Here is a 23,740-nt window from a genome sequence, read left to right as displayed (position 1 = left end):
AAATAATGGAAATAACTAGATATTTCTGGGTAGTATTCAGGAAAAACCATTTATAGGTGACGAACGAGGTAAAATTATGAGAGTTCAAATTAATTTATACGAAAATACGCATTACGAAAATAACATATTTTTACAGTTACAAAAAAATTATTACATTTTCGCAGAAATAGATTAAGTAATCCTCTAAAATAAATGAATAATATTTATAACTTACTATTTGTACTAGTTAACATAATTAAATTAATTCCTCAAACAATAAATATTCATTAAATTATATCGTTTGCTGAGATTTACGTCAAGACAATATTCATTTTAACAGGAATCAAAATATATGCGGGCAATTTTCCGGATGACTCTTGCTATATCCTGTCTGAATAATTTTTAGAGCTAATAATGAGTATTCCAATGGGAAAGCGAATACGTTGTTTTCCAGCGTCGCATGGATTTGCACGAGGTGAGGATCTTCAACAAGAACTAAACCAACCATTGACCATCGTGATTCGGGTTTTCTATCTCCTTTGTTCAGCCCATAGAATTAAATTATAAATTTGACCACGAATGGTAATATGTCATAATAATCGCCAATGATGCCTCTAAAGGTGTAGGTTTTTATTCTAAATAGCCAAGTTTGTAATCATTCTATCTCATTCGTTTCTAATAGTGATGCCAAATAGCAGCACGTCTCGGATTTTAGATTACTAGTTGAAGAGACTTATTTAAATACATTGCAACAGTATCAGTAACATTTAGTGATACACAGTTGCGTGGAATCACGCTTCTCACCATATCATACTCCTTAGCTGTGGCTTGTAGGAACCGACTCGGCTATGTCGCTTAAGTTACGATATGAGAGTATATAGGTGGTATAAGTGGAGGTTATCAAAACACAAAACTAAGAAAGACGCAAACGGCTCAGGCTTGACGCACCAATCGACACAACTGTTTTACCACTAACTTCCTGGCATTTAAAAAACAATCAAGTAAGAGCCTTTTTGCAATAAAGGCTTCTCAAAATGAACCTGATCTACATGACGTTTTCATCAGATAAATCACAATAAAGGACTGCGGGAGATCTCGGTCAAGGCGAATGATTTTTACAATCTGAAATTGTTGCATCACAATAAAGGGCATTTTATTCTACATGACTGAACGTAAATGTTTTTTCCTTAATTTGAATATTTCTTATTTTATTTTTTCTCCCATTTGTATTCAATAACAAAGCCAAAACTTCCCAGGACTTCCCTAATAATTTTTATTCATAGGTCCATGCCATAGGCTAAATTAGCAGTTAGATGGGATAAACCAGATGTTAATGTCAAAACGACAATCATAATCATTATTCATGGGTAATTGACTTAAAAATCATTCTCCGTAATTTTAATACACTTGGACCATAAGTTAATGTGAAAATTATCTCCAATTACTTAAGATTCCAACTTTCTTTAAACTCTTAACAGCTCCAGGAACTGAGACTTAAGTAATTAATGCTTTCCACTTAGGAACGAATGAAGTTTTAAAATGTAATAATTCTATCATTCTAAAAATGTCGTAAAAACCACCAAATCCCGGAAAAAAACCGATCTATCTCGATCCCTCCTCCACAGACCCTTCCATCTGTTTTCAACCCATTTTCCTCGCATGTATTTCCCATTGTCCTTTACCTACTTTCGTCCCAAACTCCTTACTCTTTCGAGTTATCACTCTCACTTCATTTAAGCATAGTTTTCTCTACAATACCCTTCCTCCCTGTCTCTCTCACTCTCCTTTATTTTCTTTCCGCTCTCTCATTCTTCCTCCCCCCATTTCCAACTCCTTTCTTTCTTATTACTCTCAATCTTATTTTCCCCAACCCTTTCTCCCCTCAATCCTTCTCCCCTCCCTCTTCCGACTTCCTTCCTCATTATCCTCCACCTATCACTCTCTTACTCTCCTGTCCTCTTCCTTCTCCCTACTGACTCTTCGTTCTCCCTTGCCCACTTTCTCCTTCTGCCATTCAATCTTCCATTCAATCTACCTTGACATTTGTCTCTCACTCTTTCTACAAAAAGCTTTCCCACTTCCTTCACGTCTATCTTTATTTCTCTTTTACCTCCTTCCGTCCCTCTTCCCTTGCTCCATCAGCCGCTCTCTCACCCTTGTACCTAACCTCTTCTCTCTTTATTTTACCTCCCCTCTCACCTCAATTCTTCACCTTTGTCATGTTCTTTTTTGTTCTTATACATGTATAACATTTGGAAGGCACAATAGAACATAGCAGTATTAATAGAGAACACGTAAAAAGACGTTATATGATTTATTTCTCTCATTAACCTTCTTTCTGTCCTTCATCACTTTTTCCATTCATTCTTTTCGTTCTTTCAGCTATATCTCCTCTTTCCTAATCTGCAATTAATCTATCTAACATTTCACTTTCTCGTTGTACAAAAATCTCTGTCAACCAACAGGTTTCTATCTCACCTACACCATCTCATCTACCCCATCCCCTTTTTCGCTTCCAACCTATTCTGAATCTTCTTACCTTAATGCACTCCACTGATTCACCTTACTCCTGCACGTAAATCTATCCATCACTCTTCGCCTCTTATTCTTTGTTCCCATTCTCATTTCCTCCCCCTCAACATCAGACCCTCCTCCAATCTTCTCCCCCTTACCCCTCTATTTTTCATTTGTTCCCCCCCACCTCTCTCAGCACAATATCACATCTTTATCTTGCATTTCTTCGGCTACTCCTTCGCAAGCAACATCTCTATAACCCGCCATACACCCTCCGCCATTCTCAGAACTATTTCACACGCGGATCAGGGATGTGGTAAAACTATTAGGTGCAAATTCTTCAACGCGATATAAATTTACAAAATGGAGCAGCGTTATCGGCGACGAGCGACAATATAGATTCCTTTTTGATCCTTTGTTTAATATTAGATTATCGTGATCCATCTATCAAGGAAATGAGAAAATTCTCACTCCCTAGCAACGTAACGGTTTTGTTTAACGTAATATTAACAGAAAATAGTCTGTTATTCCCTTTTCGGAGAATCGTTTCTGCTTCGAGCAAAGAAGCTTTCACGAGAAGGAGGGAATCGACGACAAGGACGTTGAGTAAGGATATTAAGAAAAGGCTCGTCAAAATTTTGATATGGAGCGTAGTCACATACAGCGCGAAAACATGATCACTGAAACAGGATGATAGACGTAGATTGTAGCCTTTTGAAATGTGGTTGTGGAGAAGAATGGAAAAGGTGAATTGGACCGAAAGAAAAACAAGCATGGAAGTGCTAGGCATGGTGGGGGAGGAGAGGGGATTGTTGGGTGAAAACATTAGGAGGGAGGAGAAATGGATGAAGGGCGTAATGAGATCGGCAGTGGGGTGTTTAAGACTGTGGTAGAAGGAAGAGTATTAGGAAAACAAAGAAAGGGCAGGAATAGGATAGGAATGATAGACGAAATGTAGGGAGAAAGGAAGTATACAGAGTTGGAGAGGGGCTAGTTGTTGAGTAAGATGTTAGGCTGTTTTGTTAGGAGAGAAAAGATGTTTATTTGGTAATTGTGTCCACCAAAAACCTACCTTAACCGGTACATTACTTAATACTAATAATACGTTAAAGTCTAATAGTGTTCTCAATTACAATTCAATGTGAGTTGGAGTTATTCCCTCTTTGTCAGCATTGAGCTTCAACGATATATTTAATCAAGTAATATAAGATAGTTTAAGCATGCATTTTATCTTTCTGCTTCCAATCCATGTTTTCTATTTCTAACGGGATGCTTTTTGTTTTTTCATAGGAAATCTTTAAAAACCGTGGAGATTTCCTCTCTATTTTTTTAATCTCAAATACCCTTCTGAATAGTTCTAAGTACTCAATAAGCATAATCAACGGGTAATAATTCCTATCCTAAATTCTGCGAGAAAGGTGTATAATTTAAAAATTAAACTTTTTTTTCATTTCAGATAGCCCCAAATACAGACACCTCTAAAGAATTGGCTACGTAATTTTTGACACACTGTTTATCTCATCATATTTGCGTGGAGCTAATTGTATTTCTACATACATTTGCTCAATTTAACTTTTCGTCGGTATATTTTGAATCTCCTTTACCTGTTGGATAAGGGAAAATTCGAAAATTTAGACATAGCTCACTCTCATAGTTTCGAGGGTGTCTTGAGACCTGGCGCATTCCAGAGGTTTTCTTGTTTTGGTGGTCAGTTGAATTATCGAGTTAAGCCAAATAAAAGCTATTAAAACGATAAAAAAGGGAACTGCTAGCCCATTAATGTTGCAAATTTAAGCCTGGGGGCCTTTATCTGAATAAATTTAAAATCAATAAGTCAAAATAATAAAAATTAAAAATAAAACAAATTCAAAGTAAACCAGATGAAAAGGGAAGCCAAAGGTCTAATTATTATTCCACGAATATTATATCGGTTTAAAATTGGAAAAAAATGCATGGAAAAGAGTTATGATCAAGCAGTGAAATTTTTTTCAATTCAAAATTAATGACAGGTTAGAGGAGATCTGTGAAGTATTTATTACGCTATTAACTTCTTTTTTTCGTTTGATTGAAAAATTTCGTGTAATGATCCTTTTTTTCTCAGGCCTTTGTTGCGATGTCGCCGAAAGAATTTAAAGTGCTTTAAATTCTTCGATTTACGAATAAGACGTTAAAAAAGGGGTTTATTTAGATTTTAAGCGGAAATGACCAACCAGAATTTATGAATATCTTCGATTCTTTATTAATTTATATTAATTTATGATTACTCAACTAACCATAATTGCACTAATGAGTATAGTAATCATGTACTTCCTGCGGAGGATGGATGTTGGAATAAAAATAATTAAAATGTGATTTCAATGTTTAACACGTACAAGTTGTGCAATGAATATTGATATGAGATATTCAATAATTGGCATACAAAATAAAATACACCAATTAAATTAACATTTTAAATACTCGGGCTTAGAAGAATCAATTTCATTAAATATATATCCGATATTAATGCAAATTAAATCACTGGAAGATATAATAAAAATAATGAGATTCATCCTCACAGCGATTTTTTTGTCTAAAAGTCCCCTCTAATGGTGTATACTCAGTTTGAGGTAAAAACATATGCAGTCTGTTGAACTTGGGATTAAAGCTGGTTTAACAAAGACAACTAGGAGCTTAAGTTCATTCATCCGTTTTAGTCCTCTACTGAAGCGATTACGCAATCAAAAACTTATTAAACCCGAGGTATGCACTAAAATGTTAATCCCACCAAACTCTCGCCCCACACCTCCCACCAACCAGCTCGCTCCCTTCGACCCACTCTCCCCTACCTTCCCTCCGTATTATCACTCCTCCCACCAAAAACAAATAATCCCCTTTCGTCATTACTGCGTGCCGCAAGAGGAAATGGAGGAGGAGCAATGGGAAGCATGCGGAAAGGATTCACTGAAAATAATGAATGAATGTGGGAATAGCAGAGGGAGAGGCTAAAAGGAAGAGGCGAGTCAGTGGGTCATGAAAAGGCACGAGGAAAAGAAAATGAAGACGTCTCATTCCATCCATCTCACGTAAATGAATATGCGTGCACAATGTCGCAACAAGCGTCTGCCTTGAGCAACTATTCTCTTTGAGAAAGATTCACAATTGCGACCAGCAAATAAGAGAAAAGCGTAATCGCTAGATAAATAACAATTTTACCGGAGATAAACTTTCAATTGGGATGTAAAATCCTTCAATCATTAATTCACCCAAGAACAACCCAAGTTATGATTAAAAACCTCGAGCCGTGAACTACGAAAAAAAGAAGCAATATTTACACATAAATTAATGAACTAGTTGTAAGTATTCAAATGATTCAAATATGGGATTGGAACTTCGAGGTATAGGAGTCGTCATTTATCATAATCCGTTTAATACGGATCTTTTTGCCTGATTTGTTTAAATATAATTCTACACGGGAAATGAACCATTAAATTCTTTAATCAATTTCCAATAAATTGCGGGAGATGCCGCGAGGGCAACTTTTAAGGGAGTCATCCGCTAAAGGTTCATTACAATGCAACGATTTGTAACGGAGTGTAAAAATCATCCGCCTTGAAGGGAATCCCGGGCAAAGAAAATGAATTTTACACTCGGAAATTGTTGCATTCTTTCATTCATCTTTTGAAGGATATATTCTGTAATATGTCCTCCTAATACTTATATATGTATGGTGTATATTCTTTCTTTTCCCTCTTTCTTTATTAATTCATAGAGATGCTTTCATTTTTCTTCTAATTTACCAGTCCCATCATCCTCCCTCAGAGTTTCTCAACTGCTTTCTCGTGCCACTTTATTTACAACCCAATCAAGTCTTCGAAACTCCATTTTGTAATACTCCTTTCCATCTCATTCTTTTATTTTCAACAATAAAATTCATGGGCACCAAGTTGTTATTCAAATCCGCGTTTACAAGTAATTATTTGGTATCTCCTTGTACCTACCAACATTTTCTGCGTGCATCTACCTCTCCTGAGGTTTTTCATTTATGTGCAATAGCCAAAGAACCTTTATTCTTGCAAATTTTTATAGCACTATCCCCGCCCTCATCCATTTCATTTCAACTTGCGAAGGGCTAGCAACATTTATTTGCTCTATCTCTCGCTTGATATTTTCTTAATTCCATACCCTAAACGTCATTCTAGCAAAAAAAAACATATTTTTAGACAGAATTACTCTTCTGTTCTGCTGTTTACCTTGACTATTTCTAGGGATAACGACCGCGGAGATCTTGCCTTGACAGCTGTCGGGCACAATATTTCGGTGGGTCGCGTCCCGCCGAAGAGGAAGCAATAGTTTTATTTTAAAAAGATAGCAATATTTCGAGTGAGGAATAAAGAGAGCGACGGACGGAAGAATTGGAACGGTAAATAGAATAAGGGTTAGGAAGCCATGTATTATTGCATTAAGGGTATAGACGCGAAGGATATAGATGAACCTGAGCACAAAACTAATACGAAGAAAGTATATATGTAGATCCAAACAATAAAATGAGGTGAGAAAATAATAAAACGTATGACTAAGGATCAAAGGAGCAGTTTCAAGATATGAAGAGTTTGGCGAAATTAGTGCGCTGCAGAAAGAGGTAAGCGAGAGAGTCAGAAATACTATTTGACACTTGACGAGGAAAATTCTATTCAAAGAACATATCCTACGAAGAAGAGAGAGGTTCTCACAAGAGGGAAAATTTATAGAGGAGCTCTATGGTAATGATAATAGGCCCGTTAATTTTAATGAGCAAAAAGAATGTGATATAAACAAATTCAGGGCCGGGAATGCGTTGAATTCAATTGAATAGACATTGAAGGAAATGAAATCGTAGAAGGCTCTGTGAATAGATAATATCCCTGCATATCTTAACAAGAATTACGAAAAACAAGGTAGCGATGCAGCGGCTTAGTTTTGATCGTTTTACTGATTAATTTTTAAACATTCGCTTTAGTTTGCCTTCATTGTAAAATCAATCGCGGTTCTAGCGGCTTAGCTGGCACCTGACAATGTTTGTATGCAAATGCATTTTAATAATAGCAGACAGGTTATCCGGTATCTGTTCATCTCAGAGTGCTAAGGTGGAAGCCGTGGATGGAGAGTTGGGGTATACAGTGCTAGGCAAGGGAGTAAGTCGTGGATGCACTTTACCCCCTCTCTTTTTCAGTATAATCGCAGAGGAAATAGTAAGATTTGCGGATGATCGATCATCAGCCAGCCAATCAGCAAATGGTTACAAACATTACTTAGCGCATTGGAGAATCAGTGCAATGAATATTGAGATGAGAGTTAATCATTGAAATACGCAGGCAATGAAATTATCAAGAAATAGAAATGCTACAATAAACATTAAAATTGAGGGACCTAAACTAGAACTGGTAAAACAATTTACCCATTTGGAAATGTTTTGGACGAGGGTGGATAAAGTTGTGGGTGCATTAAAAAAGAATTGCGATAAGTACAAAAGAGTTTATAAAGTGAACGGAGTTGATTACGGGTAGCTTACGCAAGGATTTTGAGAAAATACTGGTTTAACTTTGATATGGAGCTTAGTTAATGAATGTTGGAATCTGGGCCGTTGTGGTAAGAGAACAAGCGTGGATTGGAGGTTTTCGAGATATAAATATGGAGAAAATATAGGGTATGGAAGGAAAAACAAACGATGTTATATCGTAGAGTTGACATTAGACGCCAGCAGGGAGATATGCGAAGGGAGGGCAAGTGAATGCAGTACATGCTGGGAGGCGAAGAGATGCCGAAGATGGTAATTGGAGGAAAAAGCTTAATAAGTTAGGTAGAAGTAGGAAAGTAATCGTAATAAGTTTTGAATGAAATTAAAGAATGTAAAATGCATGCAGAGTTAAAGAATCAGTTATTTTATTATACAGTGCAGGATTGAAGGTTATTTGGTGTCATTCTGGTTAAGGCTTTGGAGTAAATTAAGAATTGCGTCGTCCCATGGCCCATCAAAAACCAATCCTACGCTAACCCAGTGGACTAATTCTAAATAACACGTTCTTCTTTCAATTGAGGTTAAACTTAAAATAACGTAACCTATGCTAGGCATTTAATAACATTACATTGTAAAATTTTATGCTCTTAAAACTCATAAAAAACATCAAAAATCGTAGGAGGTATGAGTCCTTCAGAATAATATTACCTTAAGAAATAAAAACTAAGTTTTAATATTGAATAACTGCTGAGATCTCTTGTATAATAAATATCTAATGAAAAAACAAAATGATCTTTCTCTCATTCCACTTTTTCTGCCAAATTAATGTCTGTATTTACGGCGGTTAGTCGTGATTACTGAAAGCAAGACAAAGGAAACGAAGTGACCTTTCGGAGGCACAATGATAAACAGCATTATGTCCCTTCAAACAGCATTTGGAGAGGATAAATGAAGATGGATGAATCGGGAAATAAGTATACTTAGGCGTGTTTTTTAAAAAGAATAAACGAAATAGTAAAAGCTTAATTCACTGAAATGATATCCCTATAGATAAAATCAGGACATACAGGAGCCGTGGGTTCCTGTTAGTCTTTAAATGATCCAAATAGAATCGAACTCGGTGGGGCCCAAATTACACGAGGGATGTTATCAGCAGTCTAGAGAAATAAACAAGGGATTCTGATCCCGAGATAAAGAGTGGGTGTGGCGAGCAACGAAGATGAGATAGCGGCTGGGTTAGCGCGTGTATACGCGAGGGAAGATTTAGTGAAGGTGGACGTGACAGTTGTCTAGAGATTTGTGCCAGGTAAGGAATCAATATGTACGAAGGCGCGAAACGATTGAGGGAGAAAATCTAGGCAGGATTGACGCAAGCTTATTCGCAGTTTGTCAAATATAAAGAGGAGTAGAAGGATTTACAGGGAGTGATTTCTATCTAAAACTGCCACCTCAAACAGAGGACTCAAGGTAGTTCCCTCTTGAAGTATAGCGATGCAATATTCACGAGTTTTTATTCTTCAACACACAAATAAAACGGAGGATAACATATGTGTTATTTCCAATAACATTTCCATGAAGTTAAATTTAAAAATAGGACATAAAAAGGTTATAGTTCACTAAATAATTGTGTGGAACATATATTTTTGTTGTGATCATATTTATTTCAACTTTGATTTTCTAGACAGTTTTAAAGAGTGACACATTGAAGAAACTGCGGGAGATGCCGCGACTGTTAACTTTTAACAGAGTCATTTGCTAATGCGCATTAAAATGCAATGATTTCAAGGTTTAAAGATCAGGGTCAAGGTTGACTTTAGTTTTTGAAAATTTTGCATTATAATAAGTGTAATAGTTAAAAAATCAGTGTTACCTTTAAATTCAGGGCTATTTAAGTTTTTACAAACCAATCTTTCAATCAATCAATCTTACAAACTGAAATACACGAAGATGTGATATGAGAAAATTTATAATAATAATTAATAAATATTTATTTTATATTAATATAAACTATTAATATATAATTTATAAATATTTCTATCCTTCACTGCAAGAATACTATACCTTCCTACACCGTAATATTCTCGCGGGTAGACAGGCTATTTTATAGATTCACTATGATGTATCCATGAAAATTTTGAATTAAAGAGATGTTAATGCCTGAATTCAAGTAGTTAGCTTCTATTGTTTCAGGCTTCACTTCGTGGAAGTATTCAGTATCCATGCTAAATAGAGAGACTTGTACTTTTTCCACAGATTTCCATAAATCTGTGGAAAAGTACAAGTCTTTCTATTTAGTATGGGCAAGTAATTAGCGGTTAGATCTAAAGATATATTTTATTTACGAAACGGTAAGCTGTGAAACATTTTTAAACACGAAATAACGTTTTCATTACAATTATTGGAAAGGGAAGATACGATGAATCTGAAGACACATGATGCGTTGTAATTGCCTATGCCCGCGTTTAGCGTTATTTCAATGATTTTCTGGTCTTTACCAGCATAAAGTGAAAAAAAATCAACTAAGAATACGTAATAAAATCTCAAAATCACCGCTTAACATGAAATATGAACGAAAAATGGCACTGGGGATTCATCAAATGAGCATTCGTAATGGAACGCGAAAATGGTCCGGCACCCGATTAATCACGTCACTGGACCTTCATAAATGAATTTTTTCAGGCCTTGGTAACGGTGAACGGGAGCTCCCTAGAAATATTGGTTTATCGCATCACTAATTTGACACAAGCTATGGAGACTACTGCGGAATTCTTTTTTCCACAGTTGCACAAAATTATTTAATAATTGGAACATTCCTTAATTTAGGTTTTCTTTTCCTCATTTAACAAATATTTTTTGTTCCCCAAAGTCATTCATAAGCTAATTATTTTACCAAGTGTTGTCGAGGAGTTGGACTATACTTCGCTAAAACGGCTAATCAGATTAATGGACAAGCCCTAGCTTCCGGAAATGAAAATTAATTTATTAATCACATTCATAACTCAGTAATTCATTTTAGCTTTTATATATATATATATATATATATATATATATATATATATATATATATATAAAATCTTCGAAATGGAACGCTCTTCGGCGACGCACAAATATATAAAAACACAGATGTAGATTTTTAGAATATAGAGACACAAAGAAAGGACTCTCACAATTTGTTATTTGACGTTTCGACAGCACGGCTGTCGTCTTCAGAATCAGAACCGTCTTAAGAACCGTTTCTGAAGACGACAGCCGTGCTGTCGAAACGTCAAATAACAAATTGTGAGTGTCCTTTCTTTGTGTCTCTATATTCTAAAAATCTACATCTGTGTTTATATATATATATATATATATATATATATATATATATATATATATATAATATATATATTTAAATATGTATTAAAGATAAAGGTAAATATATACCGATATACAGGATGCATTCCAAAAGTAATGCAATTCAATTCCCCGCGCCGCTCCTATTGATTGAAGTGGACCCAAACTAATTGAAGTAGGTGAAGGGGACGCTAAACTTTGCCAAAAATTTGGTCTCAGTGCTAACCAAGCTGTGAAAGCGACAGGATATCAGTCATCACTGGTGATGAAACCTGGGTTGTTGAATACGACCCAGAAACAAAACGCCAAAGCTTTGAGTGGCACACCGACCAGTCCCCCAAGCCCTAAAAGGGAAGAATGAGTAAATTAAAATGAAAACAATGCTCATTGCCTTTTTCGACAGTAGAGAAGTGGTTTTTCGTCCATAGAATAGATCCAATAGGTGACGATCCAGCCGTGACGTATCGGTCATGATAGAGTTGCTGGAAATCGTGTGTAGCGGCCCAAAGACAGTGCTTTGAATAATTTAGAGTTTTCTCCGAATCTTTTCTATAAATTACTTAATGAAAAATCATGTCATTACTTTTGGAACGCATGTATATAAGTCAATTAGTAGGATTTCTCGGTGGTTTGTGTAATTATGCAGCCAACTCACTCTGCCTAATACTACATCAGCGGAATATCATGGCATACGATATGATAGGCCCCAACTTCCTACGGTAGATCAGATCACGTATGTAAAATTAGGGAGATAGATTGTAGAACAAAAAGATTTAAAATGCCGTTCTTTCCTCATATCATTAGAGATCAAAATAGAAACGAAAGCAGACACGAAAGGAATAATTTGTATTGGTAGTTCATGCATAAACATATATTTTGTTGATATCAGGTGTGAATTTTAAATAAACTCACCTTTTTACCATTCATCCCGCATGATTTGAAAGTACGAGTCTTGCTGTTGAATTTATTTGCATGTAAGTAACTTTTTTCGTGTGATTCATTTAGTTCCAAATGATTGAATGAATGATGAAACTGATATTGTGTAGAGGTGTCATGATTATAGATAGATTGCCGTCCTTGTTTTGGCGCAAGATTGAGACTATGGAGTCCCTTCTACCACCTATACCCTCGACACACATTTACAAAATTAAAATTATAAATATATTACATAAATTGTACATAAATAGCAATGAAATTAATATATATATAATATCTTATGACTAACATACAGCAACACTACATTAGTTGCCTAATTAAATAATAACTGTAACACATTATATAAAACATACACACATACAATACATACAAATATTATGCATACACACACCAATGCATGCAAAAAATACTTGTAAAATGATATTCCTGGTTATATTTACAATCGCCTATACAAATCATGACGCTTCTATGAAAGAAAAAGGATGGATCTCGAAGTCTGTTTACAGCTCTATTGTCACTAATTAGTTTGCTGGGAAATTAGTGATTTATGAAGTGCGCATTTGAATGATGGGAGAAATGGTGCATTCATTATAACGGATGATAGCTCATTCCAATGAAGACATGCTGTGACTGCAAATGGCTACTTGTATGTAATTGTTCTGTGACGAGGGATAACGCGTTTATGATTACCTCTGGTATTTAGTTTATGTATTCTATCAAGGCTATTGAAATCATTGGTAAAATACTGGGTAAGGCTTTTATAATTTAATATTTGGTATTGTAAGGACATCATTTGGAGTTTCCTGTGAGAATCCAGAAATAGCCAGTTGAATTTGTTAATGTATTCTGTATTGTGATCAGTAATTTACAAATTGTAAATGAAGCGTACTTATGGGTTAAATGCCTTTTGTAGCTTTACCGACAGTTCGTGGAAAGGTCTTGATACGCCATGCCACCATAATCAAAGTGAGGAATAATGAGAGAAGAAACTTTCTGCTTTTTAATGCGATGGGCATAATAACATACTGATATTTCCTAAGGGAGTGGAGGGACTGACTTTTTCCAGGTTTTAAAAATTTGCGAAGACCACGAGATATTTCCATCTATAAGGAGATTTGTAACAACATTTTTAAATGGAATAAGGGTACCTTGAAGATAAAAGTTGAATGGTTGAAATACAGCGATGGATTTGAGCAGTTTTGGATATCCAATCAGTATAGCTTGCGTAGGTTTCCTGAGATGGTGAGCAGTTGAAAACATTTGTTATGTATGGAAGTATGAGAGGAGTTAATTTATGCAGAAGCAGAATAAAAATCCCATCCGACCCTTGTGCTGTGGATTTAATTTTTCGTAATGAGTTGCAAGCTTCTAATTAAGTGGACAAACTGGAATGTATTAGCAGGGGGTTGATTATTATTTAGTTTATCGTGAAGTGCTTGCAGATTATTGGTTTTTGTCCAAGTATCCACTGAATTTGGTAGCAAGATGAATTTATTGTTCAATATGTCGAGCAACTGCGAAGTGGGTAGAGGTACATCTTTGTTTTTACCTATTCCGACAGATTTAAGTTTACTCCAGAGGTTATTTGGCTGTTCCCTTTTGCTAGTAAGTGAGTAAAAATATCTCATTTTTGCATTTCTTATCTCCTGCTTAGCTTTATTCCTAAGTTTCTTATACGTTTCAAATAAGGTTATGTTTTTTGATCTCTTAAAATCGCGGAAAATTGTATCGCGTGCAGCCATGAATTTTCTTACGTCTAGTGTAAGCCATGGTGCAGGTAGTTTAGAAACACGTATAGTTCTTTCAGGGGCGAATGATTCCAGCTATTGGATTAGAAAAGAATTTAAATTTTTAACTTTTTCTTCGACGTTATTTAGATATTCAATATTGCACCATGGATATAATGCAATGGAATTAATTAAATAATATTCATTCATAAGATTCAATTTACGTTTAAGAATAACGGTTTGCCTAAACATTGAGGCACTGAGTAAGTAGACTATGTAGATTAACTCATGGGAGGAGATACCAAGAGCAGCAAATTGACCATTGGAAACTACTTTTTCAGGATTAGAAGTGATAGCGAAATCGATCAACGTTGAGGATGCTTTATTTACATTTTTTGGCTCAAGTAGCAAAATATTCAAATCATAGGTATTAAACATATTCCGGGGATAGGTTTTATCAAAGGAGCTTACATTTCAATTAAATTTGGCATTGAAGTCCCCTGTTATCATGAAATGTTCATATTCATTGACATATTTCGATATTACTCCATCAATGTCAGACAGGTGAGCCATTTTTGGAGGCCTGTAAATATAGCCCACGCAGATTTTTTTGTATTAATAGTTACTTCCAAAATCATGTATTCAGGTCTTCTGGAGTAATTGGGTTTTCTGGCACTTAATAACTTATTTTTTAAATCACTTCTGATAAAAATCCAACTCCCCGCCACCTTTTCCAAGGCGATCGTCACGTAATAATTTATAATTGGGTATTTTTATGGAATCGAATATAATCGAAGTCTTTAGCATTGTATTTGAGTTCATTACTGATGGTCGAACACCCCCCGCCCTTGCGGCGGCTAGCAGGGTTTTATTTAGATATTTGTATAATAAGTTGTGTACCGATTAGCATTGTCTTATGCCAGTTTCATAGACAATTATTCCTTAAATTTTACTTACATTGGTTCAAGCTTATAGAAGTAATTAACCATGAGCGAGAAGTAAATGCTGAACATTAAAATGAAAGGATATCAGGACTAGAGATAGAAAACTGTAGTTCTTCAGGATAGTACCCTTAGGCAAAACATTGTCTCCATAGTAACGTATTGCGGGTAGAACTCCGACTTTGATGAGAAAACGACTTGCAAATGTTATTGGCGTAAAGAAGTCAATCGAAATTGGGAAGGAATATAAGTTAAGTAAAGAGGAATACGTGAGCACGTCAATTTTTATAATATATAGGCAGCTTTCAAAGTAACTGATGGTATACTGAAAAAAAACGAGATCTCTTAAATCCAGAAGAATAAATGAGATTAGGATATAGAAGGAAAATTCGCCCGGCGAGGCATTCATCATTATTAGTCTTTCAATCTCAGGACCGGTTCACTGCACCCTACCATTCTTCCTTTTTCGAACGCTAATTCTTTTAAACCCTGAAAGCTCCTTTTTCTAGCGCGTCGTGCTTTATTAGGGTTACGAATTTGTCCATTGGTCTTTCTTCCTCCAGTGACTTTTTCCTCCTTATGGCCCAAACAAATCCATTTATTCCAGAGCTGTGTTCACTCCATCCGGATTTATTAAAAAGTAAAGGCAGTGCAGTTACGGAGTTAAAAGGAAGAAACATTTAATTATGTTCGACATCTGGGGGTAAAAGAATCTCATGTGTAGTTTGCTAGCATTCAAAGACTGGGAGTAGGACTTACTTTGGAAAAATCAGAACACAGTCATGTTGCGATAAAGATATTTTAATGGAAAGGATAATGTCGACGCTACGGGGGAGGGAGGAGGGTGCTAAGAGAGTAGAAAAGAGGATTTGAGGAGGACCTCCGCAAAGGACGTGATGTGGGTAACTCGGGAGGCAGGGGACAAGGGTAGAGAAGGCAAAGACAAAAGAGGGAGAGAAAGGCGGAGAGGGAGCCAGAGGGAAAATTCCCCGCCTGATAAACGGGGGGGGGGGAGGGATGGAAGGTTGGTTGGTTGGTTTGTGCAGGAAGTGAGAGGATAATTGGTATTCGGAAATAAGGGAGATAAGAAAGGAACTCGGAAGGGAAAGACTTTCACGTTAAAAGGGGAAGAAAACGTTTCAGGATCTTACTCGAACTCGAAGAACGCGCGCATTGTTTCGGGGAATGATTCTTTGTTACAACTCCCTTTAACTCACCCCTCCCCCTTACAAACCCCCTTCTATACAGGCCGGTACCCTCCCTCCTCCTCTACCACACCCGTTCTCCCAACAAATCTCTAAGCTCACGGGATGCAAAAGGGGAGATATTAAAAGATCCAAAAGGCGTGAGTAATTCATTGCTTTTAGGGAAGAAATTTTGGGAAACTTCGGATTCGACGCTTTTAAGAAGTCGCACGCATAAGGCCACTGCTAGCTGTTTTTTTTCAGGCAGTCCGAGGTGATGGATGCAGAATTGTCTCAGAATGGAATTTATCAAAAGCGTGGAGGGAACGCTAAAAGTGGATCGTTTCCAAAATGTATGAGTTCCCATTCAAGAAAAACGTACACTCTAAACAATTAACTAAACTTTTTTTGCGCACTCAAATAATCACAAAGACTGACCTTGTCTCATGAACTAACATTTATCCGAGTCTGAATATAATATGACCGAAAGACGATCAATCTCTTCGTCACCATGCAATACGTAATACTTCTCACTATTTCTTGTCCATCGAGATGGAGCTCTGTGGTTTGGTTTTTGCCATTCTTCCTTATTTCGACCGGAAAAAGTCTACGGAGCCATAAGCATTTAGGTGTCAAAGTGCTTAGTGAAATACATGACAATACAGAATGGGAGCTAACTCTAATTCAAATTGTTTGACTCCGGGAAATCTCGAGTCCATGGAAATAGTTCTTTTAGTGAAAGATATCTTCAAGGGGATCGATATGAAAATAAAAATTACAACATGGGTACATGTGAAGCAAAGGGAAATCGCAAAGCAAAAGTGAATAAACTTGTCCACTCAAGACTGTCTGATGAATTATGACCACGCTCTCGGCCATATAGCCTTATCCATTCGCCAGTTCCTGCCCAAAAAGCAAAGTGACCGTTGTCCCACTACCCCTCTACACGCTGGACTTGGTCCACGCGAACTCTGCATGCATTCATGATTACAAATATCTCTTTTATGACAAAGATTTGTAAAAATTCATTGAAAAAACAGATCAAATACCAGTGGGTTATTTACTAGGCTGATGAAGAAACGTTTATAGGCAGAGGTGTTTTCAAAAACGGCAGAAGCGCAGGGAACGCTACGGTTCGAGGGAGCTATTGTCAAGTTGAGAGGAACAAATAAATACAACCGTCATTTATTTGCTTTTATTCGATCAATTCCGAAAACTTCCATCTCTTTCCATCTTCCATCTCTTCCATCTCATCAATTCCGACTTCCATCTCTTTTTTATGTAACTTGAATAATATGAATTGTTAAGAGATCGATTGGCATCAATGGTATAATCTCAAGAGCAGAAAAGATTTGCTATTTTTCATCAATAAATGAAATATATTCATGATAAACAACTTAAAACTTTTGAAGGTAGATGAACATAACAGAAATATTGGCACAAAAGACGAAAGTAATGTTGACACCACTTCAAAATAAAATAATATATTACTGGGCCATAATTTCTGGCTAACTCCAGCGAAAAACGTTTTCACGTTACATTTGAATGGGAAAAATCTCAGCTAAAGGGGTGACTATGAGCTTCCTTGCTGAATTTTTTATGTGTATCCCAACGCTTGCATGTTCGTTTCGTCTTACTCAGTAATCCTTTTTAAAGGCTTCTCCTTCACAGCGTTCCTGATATCAGCAGAAAGTTTTCTAAAAATAATGTATTCCTCTTAGCATTCTATCAAAATTGACTAGAGTAATTTATTTAACTCTGATTTAACGGTAAGCTCATTACTTTTAACCTTAGTTAATATGCCTCAATATTTTCAACTTTTCCTTATTTGAAAGCCTATGAATGGAAACTACATAGAGATAAGAGGAGCAAGTTGAAAGAGAATCACCAGAGTTTCCACATCTGATTTTGAATATTCTCACCCTCCATGATATCGAAAAGATTCCTTTATAATGAGCCCACGGGCGTTCTAGGTAGCGACTTTGGAGAATTCTAATACGACGCAGGACTTCTATAACGCACAGGACAAGATTCCTATCACCTAACGTAACATATGCAATATGTGTGACATTCAATGTACCTATTTCACAGAATTTGCAGCTTTCTAATACAAACAGTTTGGCAGAAAATAATCTCTTGGAACTTGGAAGCATGATTTTTGGTTAAAGTGTTGAAATGAAACAAAGTGCTAAGATATAAAATGACCTTCTAACATTTTTAGGAGGGGCACATAATAGTTTTATCACTATACCCAAAATAAATATTCTTTATTTTCGGCCATAGCAATGTTTAAATTTACATGAAGCCACGATAGATGTTATCACCAGTATTTTGTCATCACGATAAATGACATACACGACGTTTTACGAGGGAAAGAATATTTTACCTTGCTTCTATACTCTTTCGTTATCTGAAATGTATATTACTTAAATACTCTCCCAATCCTCCCTCCATTCCTGCAATATTATTTCTTAGATGAAGATTTAAGGATTCCATTGTTCTAAGGTTTTGACAATTAACTGCCATTTTATTTTTACTGTGCAGGAATTTAACTATTTTTCAGCTGAATTGCACTTTATTCCCTGTTACATAGTATGTCACATACATATTATATAATAGAGGAGTGGCAAATTATTATTTTCCAACTTTTGTGAATTTAGAAAATTTCTCAATTCCTGCTTTGAAATTGCCCATAAATCTTACCGAGCAAAATTTCATTCAGTTCCAGGGATCACACCATATTTTTCTGCGGCTAATCCTTGGTCAAATGCATCCATTCCTTAAGAGGTCCCCTCTTTGAAGCCAGTGCATGAAAACAGATTATATGTATTTATTCCATTTGATCTTCATCTTATGGGCATCTAATTCTAGTGTACGGTAACTCATCGAAGGGTGGATTCTTACGTCGTCCTAAATTTCACCACTTACTCTGCTTTTAATTTTTTACTTTGCTTCTTACGCTGCTAATTTGATTTCAAATAGATAAATTATTTTCAAACGTTTTACTCTTACTCCCAGCACATCACCTATTTTACAACCAACGATAATCAAGAAGCTAATTCACTGCCACCTCGTAGACGCTGTTCATGGCTTTAACCTCAATGTGAATGAAAAAGCCGTAACCATTCAAACTACATCGTAAGATAAGATCAAAATATAATTAAAATTGATCAAAAATAAGAGTGGAGACATTGCTGTCAATCACTCACTGCACGTGTACTATACCAGAGATGTTTGTCACAATTTAACTAGGTTTTCGTAAAAAAGAAACTCATACCTGCTCAAAACAATTAAAAGCGCCTTAAAATGTATGGGCAAAGTTGAAGAACACCGTAAAACATCATTAAAGAAATCAAATTAACTTCAATTAGGTTTACTTCTCAGCGTACCAATAACCGCCCTGAAAACACACAAAATCTCATTGGAAAATCAGCTATCATAGTTTTCAAGAAAAATTCCTAAAAAAGTTTCAATAAAATCCATTAAAAGCAAAAATACCACAAACCATGAAAATGAAAAATAAAATGATTACTCCCATCCTTGTATTATAGTTGACACCCACAATAAGCCTCGTTCTCACTTCCATTTCTCACAAAATCGTTTTTGACCTAAAGAAGTGGGCGCTGTTAACAATTCAAAGGTATCAAAAGCTTATGCGGTTATTGAAAGGTACTTGCTCATTTCCTCTTCAAGAGATAAAGCAAAGAAAAGCCGCTTATGAAAATGTGCTTCGCGACACCAACTGGACCTTTGGATGCGAACGAGTTTGGTGGTATTTCGGAGGAAGAGGACGAATCGGGTGGAGGATTTTGGTTTCGGGCAGGAATATAGACGATGAAGCGAAGAAGACCGATAAACAAGCTGCGTTCTGAACACCAGAAGATACACGGCAACATCGGTGCAAATGCTGAATGTGGGCACACTTGATTTTGTGATTACCAATTCATTACTTATTATGTACAGATGGTATGACGAATGTAACTGCAATATTAACTGCCAGCAGAGCGAAGCAATTGGCTGAATCGGGAGCTAGAGCGAGGGTACAGTGTAAATATAAACTTTCAATATTCGCTCATCTAAATCTACATAAAACCCCGCAAGCTACCGCAAGAGCGTATGGCGGGGGGGTGTTAGGTCACCACCAGTAAAAGAGAACAAAGCCACATGAAATATCAATACATCCATGCAAACCTAAACACATGGTGGCGTATAAATTCATGTAAAAACCCTTTCAATTTACACTCATACAATTACATAAACTATCGACTAAAAAACAAATAAATCTAAGAAGGTGGTAAAAATTTATCCAATAACCTGCGATCTAGAATTTGAAACGTAAGAAGGTGATATTTCACTACCACATGGACATGCAACATACAATGGTCACCTCTCCCGACTAATTGGTTAATACACAATTCCCAAACAGAGATATATATTACAACGTTTCCAAATAATACAACTTGACAAGTGGAAATAAATACAGCACACATTTGATCATAAAGACAAGTTTTCAGAATCTTCCAAATATATAAGAAATGAGACAAGTTATGATGTCATTGTAATCATACGAAATCGTAAGCTTAGGAAAATTAGAATTTCTAATGTTACCGAAATGTAACATAACATATATTTATGCGCCAATGGGTTATAAATACAAGTGTAAATAAAATTTTCATAAATAGGCCATTCACGTTGTCAAACTTAAAAATATTTTTAACATACATTTGGGACAAAAGTCTTATTCAGTATATATAGTATAAAACTGAATGTCTCATTATGGAGATGAAAAATAGCAGCTAGAGATGGCTGTTCCACCCTTACAAAGTCCCGAGCCTAAGAATGGAAACAAAGCTAATGACCATAGAACAAACAATGACGAAGGAATACTTAGCTTTCAGCTGATAATAAAACCCCCAACATTCTGAAGGCTCAAGGGTTTATGCCCTATGACAAAATGTGAAACGGTGAGTGAAGCAGACTTATGACATTTTTCAGATATCGGCCGAGGAAACAAGGGGATGCTGATAGAATAAGATGGGTTTATAAGACATGATGTATCAGGAGACTGATGAAAGTAAGGATGATACGAGGATAATTCGCAAGAATCTAAACATTATTTTAGCAGGAAAGCTAACCTGAGGGGTCTAAACCGCAGATATATATATATATATATATATATATATATATATATATATATATATATATATATATATATTTGTGTATGTATTTGGTACGAATGTCTCATGGATGTGAATAATAATCCAATCGAAGGAGCGAGACGGCGTCAGCCTACAGAACTGCAGCCCACCCTATTCAGAAAAACATATATATAAAAGGGCACAAACATACTGCAAAATTTTTGGTGGCGAGACCACCTTCCTCTGTGGAAAGACCTACCTAATCTTCTACCTAAATATGCGAACTTTCTATTGCTCTAGTTCCTGTTCACAAATTTTGATGGTTATGTCAGCCTTTCTATTCCTTGTGAATCTCAACAACTTTGTTTTTTATGACTAATCCTCATCTCATGCACATACCTATCACTGTGATTACAGTATATACCAAGTGTTAACCCTTAGGCTGACTAGCTAAATAATGCTTTATCATTAGTAAAATCAACTGATTTGATGGGTTTCTCCACATAGGATACTCTCACTTCAACCTCTGACCCAATGCCTCGAGCACAATTATTTCCTCTTGTTATATAGTTTAAAAACAGTTAATAATTGATATCCCTGCCTGACTCCCTTGTCTCGAAATTCCCATCTTGACTCTCCATTAGATTTCTTCACCTGCGCAATCTGAGATAAGTGACCTATTCCTCAAGTTTACCTCTTGTCTTCTGTATTAAGCTCATTTACTGCACCTAGTTTTTTCTAACCAACCTCAGTTCAAATAATGAATGGATCGGATTTTTATGAATAATTTTACGAATCAATGGGGTTCATTTAAAACGGATCTATTTTTGGAAATTAGATCATAATTCAATAAAATATTTACGGAAAATAACAAGTGAAAATGTTGAGAGAAAATCATGAAGGCGTAAATAATTTTTGTGGTCAAATTCGTAAGACATGTTATTAAATGTCATAGCGGATAATTGTTATAGTCCTATCTAAAAGTATTAAACGAGTAAGTCGTCAATATAAAAGATATTTGCCATTTATCTTTTAGGACGAATATTAGTAATAACGTAATTTTCATAGCGTAATTAATTATAACGTATTTTTTGAAACCGTAACACCGCAACGGGCACACCGTGTAAAGTGAAGAAAAGATTAGGAAAAGATTTTTTTACATGGACCGTTGTAATGTTTGGCCTCTGAGGTTATAGGACGATCGTAGATTGGAGAATTTTGAGTTGTGGGTGCTCGGAGAATGGAGAAAATAACTTTGGACGTAGAGGAAGACATAGGCCGAGGGCTTAAATAGGAGAGTAAAACTGAGGAAGTAAGCAAATGACATTCGCAAACGGCAGAGGAAGTTGATAGAAGAAATTTGGATGCTAGAAGTAAGCTAAAGGCCGTGAGAGAAGGAAAAATGTTGGGCAAGCAGGATAGAGGGAGGAAGGGAACGAGCTTTCTAGACAGCATTAACGCAAGCAGAAATTACGAAGAAACACGAAAATAAATAGGAATCTCCCACGATACTTAGATATATAGTATCCGCTAGAGATCGTTCAAAGTCTACCATTCAAATAGGTGTAATTCTTTGATTGAATGATAGATACCAATGAAAGATAAATGAGCATTAATAAAAATACTCATAGAAACTGTATATTTTTCAACTGATACCAAACTCAACCGACGCATCTTCTTATTTCGTCCAAGATTCATAGGTTTTACAATTCATTATGTGCATACAACTGATGGAAAGCAAATTTATGAGTTGTTTTTTTTACGTATCTTCCGTATGCATTCGCGATGAGCAAGCGTGAAATTTTGCGGATTTATTTATGAATTCGAAACGGAAAATAAAATACGTGGAAATACCAGTATGTGTGCTGGAAATTGGTGATTCGTGCATGCACACGTGCATACATGAATGCTTAACGGGACACCAGCCCGCAAAAACGGCGCAACATTTGCAATTTCGTCTAAATAAATATTTTCTCATTTATTTCTAAAACGCGAACAGATCCCACCGTAGGTTCAAAAAAAAAAACGTAAAACATTTTGACAAAAATTTTTTCATTCCTCATCTCTCGTAATTACCGATAAAAATTATTTTTGCGCAATCTAACGCGTAGAAAATTTACCCCGTTCAATCAATCTACGTCACTAGAAATAATCCGTCCCAGCTGAAATATGTAAGACATCTCGTATGTACTAACAAGTAGCGCCGATATTAGTAATAGCTTGAGGTGTTGGAGCGTTATTTTGATGGAAAAAAATAATTTAAAAATAAATTGTCCCTGCGTCTATTTACGATTAATCTTTACGATGGCACACACTTTTGGAGCGAAGGAGACATTTTAAATTTGCTCGAATCAAAGTGCCAAATTAAACTAATTTCCAGCATTATTTTATTTCCTGAATGGAATTTATTTCGGTCATTTATCAAGAGCTTATCCTGCGCTGAGTGAGTAGTTCACGTCAGTAAGATTAATGATTGCCGCTTATTTAAGCAAATTCCTCATGTGGTCACGAAAGG

This window comes from Hetaerina americana, unplaced genomic scaffold (genome assembly GCF_022747635.1).
Source record: "Hetaerina americana unplaced genomic scaffold, ioHetAmer1.1.p SCAF_6, whole genome shotgun sequence".
NCBI lineage: Eukaryota > Metazoa > Arthropoda > Insecta > Odonata > Calopterygidae > Hetaerina > Hetaerina americana.
This window is presented reverse-complemented; position numbering follows the sequence as displayed.